Source organism: Macaca nemestrina, chromosome 2 (assembly GCF_043159975.1).
Source record: "Macaca nemestrina isolate mMacNem1 chromosome 2, mMacNem.hap1, whole genome shotgun sequence".
Lineage (NCBI taxonomy): Eukaryota > Metazoa > Chordata > Mammalia > Primates > Cercopithecidae > Macaca > Macaca nemestrina.
The window spans coordinates 143,865,101-143,871,140 of NC_092126.1; the positions used below are offsets into that span (position 1 = coordinate 143,865,101).

The 6,040-nt window shown below is 44.0% G+C and overlaps 1 long non-coding RNA gene across 1 annotated transcript; it reads left to right on the forward strand.

Moving 5' to 3' along the window:
• The first annotated feature begins 934 nt into the window (after positions 1 to 934).
• Positions 935 to 5,465, forward strand: LOC139361784 (uncharacterized). Its single transcript, XR_011619418.1, has 3 exons — positions 935 to 1,086; positions 4,226 to 4,269; positions 5,337 to 5,465. It is a non-coding gene; the product is annotated as an uncharacterized lncRNA (long non-coding RNA).
• The last annotated feature ends 575 nt before the right edge of the window (positions 5,466 to 6,040 follow it).

Below are 6,040 nucleotides of genomic sequence, written 5' to 3' on the forward strand. Positions count from 1 at the left end.
CAAGCCACCAGCTGGAATAGAGAGATACTTGCCTGAATTCAGTGAATAACAGGTGAGATCTTTCCAATGCCCCACGAAAGAAAGAGCCAGCCATAAACATCTGCCAAGCCCAGCAAGCACCAGCATCTATCATGGCAGCGTTGGTCAACTCAACACTTTTCTGGCCCCCCTAACTACTTCCTAGCCTACGCCCCACTTCCTACCTCCACTAGATCTGATGCTTCATGGGCAGGGTGACCATATGCCCCAGTTTGCCCAGGACACTTTTTTTTTTTTTGAGATGGAGTCTCGCTCTGTCACCCAAGCTGGAGTACAGTGGTGTGATCTTGGCTCACTGCAACCTCCGCTTCCTGGGTCCAAGGGGTTCTCCTGCCTCAGCCTCCCAAGTAGCTGGAAATACAGGCATGCGCCACCATAGCCAGCTAATTTTTTTTTGTATTTTTGTAGAGATAGAGTTTCACCATGTTGGCCAGAGTGGTCTTGAATTCCTGACCTCAAGTGATCCACCTGCCTTGGCCTCCCAAACTGCTGGGATTACAGGCGTGAGCCACCATACCCAGCCTGCCCAGGACACTTGATTTACATCTGCAGTCCTGAGGTAATTAATAGCACCCCCTTTCCATCTCAAGAGAGTCCCATTCTGGATGATAAATTACATGTTCATCCTCCACATGGAAGGCTAGGAGTAGCTGGTTAGGCAGGTGTAATGGGTTGAATCGTATCCCCACAAAATGATATGATGAAATCCTAATATCTAGTACCCCAGATTGTAACCTTATTTGAAATAAGGTCTTTATAGGGTCTTTATAGAGTCTTAGCAAATGACAAGGAAGTCATTAGGGTGCACCCTAACCTAATATGATGTCGGAAAGGAGAAATTCGGACACAGAGACATGCACACAGGGAGGATGTCAGGTGAAGATGAAGACGGAGATTGGGTGATGCATGTACAAACCAAGGAACGCCAAAGACTGCCAGCAAACTCCACAAGCTAAGGAAGAGGCGTGGAACAGATGCTTTCTCACAGCCCTCAGAAGAAAACAAGGGTGCTGCCCTCTTGATCTTGGATGTCAAGCCTCTGCAATGGTGAGACAATACATTTCTGTTGCTTAAGCCGCCCAGATTGTGGTGCATTGTGACAGCAGCCCTAGCGAATGAATACATCAGGAAACAGAAGCAGCCGAGCTTGCACTTTGTCCCTTCCCAAATGTCCAATCTGCAGCTGGCTCCAGCTGGGGGCTAAGGGAAATATTTTACCTGAAATGCAATTTTTGGTTTTTTAAATGTCTTTTTAAAAATGATTTCAACTTTTATTTTAGATTCAAGGGGGTACATGTGCAGGTTTGTTACATGGCTACGTGCGTGATGCTGACATTTGGGTTACAATTGATTCCATCACCCAAATGGTGAGCATAGCACTTAATAGTTAGGTTTTCAGCTCTTGCCTTCCTCCCTCCCGCTCTGGTAGTCCCCAGTGTCTATTGTTCCCATCTTTATGTCCATGAGTACCCAGTTTAGCTCCCACTTATAAGTGAGAACACGTGGTGTTTGGTTTTCTGTTCCTGCACTAATTTGGTTAGGATAATGGCCTCCAGCTGCATCCATGTTGCTGCAAAGGATATGATGTGTCCTTTTTTATGGCTGCATTTTAATTTCTTTTTTTTTTAGATGAAGTTTCGCTCTTGTCACCCATGCTGGAGTGCAGTGGCACAATCTTGGCTCACTGCAACCTCCACCTCCTGGGTTCAAGCGATTCTTCTGCCTCAGCCTCCCGAGTAGCTGGGACTACAGGCCCCTGCTGGCATGCCTGGATTTTTGTATTTTTAGTAGAGACCAGTTTTCACCATGTTGGCCAGGCTGGTCTCAAACTCCTGACCTCAGGTGATCCGCCCACCTCAGCCTCCCAAAGCGCTGGGATTACAGGCGTGACCTACCGTGTCCGGCCTGCATTTTAATTTCAGAAGACAAGACCATTTGTTACTGAACCTGAAATGTGTGTAGTGATTTAAAGTGACAGCAGGATGTTTTGGTACCTAAGAGTGACCAGGTGGACATCTGTTAGGAATCAGTAGTTCTACACACACCCAGCATCCAGTGAGACAAGCCACCACACTGAAGGAGGGGATATCAGCAGAGTAATGGTGGACAGGCTCGGGCTGGGGCTACTTCTGGCACTGCTCCTACACACAAAGATTCATTCAAATCATACAACCATTAAAACATCTTCAAATAGCTCCTCCCGGAATACTTCAGTGGCCACAAATCCAGCTAATGCCACCACCAAGGTGGTTGGCAGTGCCTTGGAGTCAGCAGTCAGTCTCCTCCTAGTCTTGCTTTATCTCGCCCACCTCTAACGTTAGGAGACTCAGGCCAAGAAACATCTGTATGTCCCATCTTCTAAATCCATTTTAAATGGCATCTAGAAGTCCAACATGACAAAGAAAAAACAAGTTTTCGTCGAATCTACTAATCCCACACCTTATTTTATTGACATAAAAACTGTTGAGAGACCAGGAGTGGTGACTCACACCTGTAATCCTAACACTTTGGGAGGCCAAGGCGGGCAGATCACCTGAGGTCAGGAGTTTAAGACCAGCCTGGCCAACATGGCGAAACCCTGTCTCTACTTAAAATACAAAAATTAGCAGGACACGGTGGCGCATGCCTGTAATCCCAGCTACTTGGGAGGCTGAGGCAGGAGAATCACTTGAACCCAGGGGGTGGAGGTTGCAGTGAGCCGAGATGGTATCACTGCATTCCAGCCTGGGCAACAGAGTGAGACTCCATCTCAAAACAACAACAACAACAACAACAACAACGACAACAACAAAAACCATAAATTTGATTGGCTTGAAGAATGTGTGAAGGGTTTGACAAGATGATGAATGCCAATAGTATATCTGCTGGAGTTTTATGTACAAGATGTAGACAGGCAACATCCAAAATTAGTTAAGACATGATTTCCTTGTATGTGGCTTAACAAATATGGACACTAAAACTCTGCCTAAAAAATAAGAATTGAGGCAAGGCGCAGTGGCTTATGCCTGTAATCCCAGCACCTTGGGAGGCCGAGGCAGGTGGATCACTTGAGGTCAAGAGTTCAAGAACAGCCTGACCAACGTGGTGAAACCCCGTCCTTACTAAAAAAATACAAAATTAGCCGGGCGTGGTGGCGTGTGCCTGTAATCTCAGCTACTCGGCAGGCTAAGGTAGGAGAATCACTTGAACCTAGGAGGTGGAGGTTGCAGTGAGCTGGGATCGCTCCATTGCACTCCAGCCTGGGCAACAAGAGAGAAACTCTGCCTCAAAAAGAAAGAAAAAATAGAAAGAAAGAATTGAGGCCAGGCATGGTGGCTCATGCCTGTAATCCCAGCACTTTGGGAGGCCGAGGTGGGCAGATTACTTGAGGCCAGGAGTTGGAGACCAACATAGTGAAATCCCCTCTCTACTAAAAACACAAAAATTAGCTGGGTGTGGTGGTGAATGTCTGTAATCCCAGCTACTGAGGAGGCTGAGGCAGGAGAATTGTTTGAACCTGGGAGGTGGAGGTTGCAGTGAGCTGAGATCATGCCACTCAACTGCATCCTGGGTGACAGAGACTCTGTTTCAAAAAAAAAAAAAAAAAAAAAAAAAAAAGAAAGGTATTGATTTTGTCTTATCTAGAGATAAAGGATGGGATGTGGAATAGAGATTCAATTTCCATTTGGTTCATGAAATCTATAATGCCATAAAACAGGTAAAATGAAAAGCTTCCACGATTTTGTTTATATGTACATCAGAAGGAACTTCCAGGTATTACTGCAAGTCCTCAATGTATTGTTTTCACAGTACTCATTTAATGCTTTTATACCTAGATATTTTACGTTTTTAAGCTATCACTGTTCTCTTGGGAACTAAACACTTTTTTTTCTCCAAGGTTTTGGATTTAGCATTGCATGTGACCTTTTATGTAGTAATTGATATGTGCCAGGGCAGTGATGGATTATCAATAGCATTTACCCCCAAGTTCAAGCATCGTGAGTAACTCTTGCTTATCCTCATAAAGTCAAATGGTAGGCATTTCCCATCATCTATTTTCATTCAACAAGAGCACCCAATTCATTTAGCTAAACTGCATTCAAGGAGTAGAATTTTGTTGACCTCAAATAATTTCAAAATGCTGCTCTGTATTTCTGCATATGTTGAATACATTTTATAATTTTAAAAAATCATCTGTTTTGGCCAGGTGCAGTGGCTCATGCCTGTAATTCCAGCACTTCAGAGGCCAAGGTAGGTGGATCATCTGAGGTCAGGAGTTTGAGACCAGCCTGGCCAACATGGCGATACCCCATCTCTACTAAAAATAAAATAAAATAAAGTGAAATAAAAACCAGGCATGGTGACGTGCACCTGTAATCCCAGCTACTCGGGAGGCTGAGGCAGAAGAATCACTTGAACCGGGGAGGCAGAGGTTGCGGTGAGCCGAGATAGCGCCATCGCACTCCAGCCTGGGTGACAAGAACAAAACTCAATCTCAAAAAAAAAAAAAAAAAAAATCTGTTTTGAAGATAAAATAACCAATCTTGACATTAAAGAGGCAAAAATGAAAGCCAGGTGTGGTGGCTCACGCCTGTAATTTCAGCACTTTGGGAGGCTGAGGCAGGCGGATCATTTGAGGTTAAGAGTTGGAGACCAGTCTGGCCAACATAGCAAAATCCCGTATCTACTAAAAATACGAAAATTAACTGGGCATGGTGGCGCGTGCCTGTAATCCCAGCTACTCGGGAGGCTGAGGGAGGAGAATCACTTGAGCCTGGGAGGCCGAGGTTGCAGTGAGCTGAGATGGTGCCACTGCACTCCAGCCTGGGTGACAGAGCAAGATTCCGTCTCAAAAAAAAAAAAAAAAAAAAAAGAGAAAGAAAGAAAGAAAGAAAGAAAGAAAGAAAGAAAGAAAGAAAGAAAGAAAGAAAGAACGAAGGCAAAAATGAAAAATGTGAAGGAGCCAAAACTGTAAATCAAGTATTTGGGAGGTGAAAACTAGAAACTGTCTTGCATTAAATTCACAAAAAATTTAATATTCACTCTGTAAATATCTTTTAAAAATGGATCAGAACAGCCACATTTAAAACATATTTTTTTATCAGGCAATATTTTTACAAAGAACCTGGTCCTAAGCCTAAAAGTGAGCTTGATTCTTCAGTAAATATTTTACAATTGCCTCTATACACAGAAATCTCTTAAAAAATAGACACTTCTGAAGTCTTGAGTGCATGGGCATGCACAGAAGCTTAGACGTTGTGGTAACAAATATGGCCACGGTAGTATTGATAACCAATGTCATTTTTTCCCATCTCTAGAACCTACATGGAGACAAGATCGAACAGATCTGAAGCTACTGTGTATGTGAATGAATACTCCTTTTGCTTCCTACCCGAATGCTGCCAACCTAACAGAGAGGGGCTCTCCAAAGGAAAAAGGTATTTGGGAATAGAGCATCGGGATGGAAATATACATGCCAAAGTAAACTGTGTGTGTATTTAGAGAAGTAAAGGAAGAAAAAGGTTTTTAAAGGAAAGAAATGAAGAGGATTACATAATTGTTTTGAAAGAACCATCCTTGGCTACAAAGATCAATAACAAGGGTGATGCCAGTTGAGGCTGGACAGGTAGTTACTGGGCAGATGTCCTTGCAGGAGTATTTTTTGTGTCAGGTTGACATGGCCTTTGTGTGAGGTTGTAGTTTTTGTAGAGTCTCTTTTATTATCAGGCATACAAGAATAAGAACCCTCTCTTCATGGTCTTTACTGGCTCTGTTTGTCAGTGTTTTCTTAACATTGCTCTGTCACCCAGGCTGGAGTGAAGTGGTGCAATCTCGGCTCACTGCAAGCTCTACCTCCCCGGTTCAACTGATTCTCCTGCTTCAGCCTCCTGAGTAGCTGAGACTACAGGCACCTGCCACCAAACCTGGCCAATTTTTGTATTTTCAGTAGAGACGAAGTTTCACTATACCAGGCTGGTCTCGAACTCCTGACCTCGTGATCCACCCACCTTGGCCTCCCAAA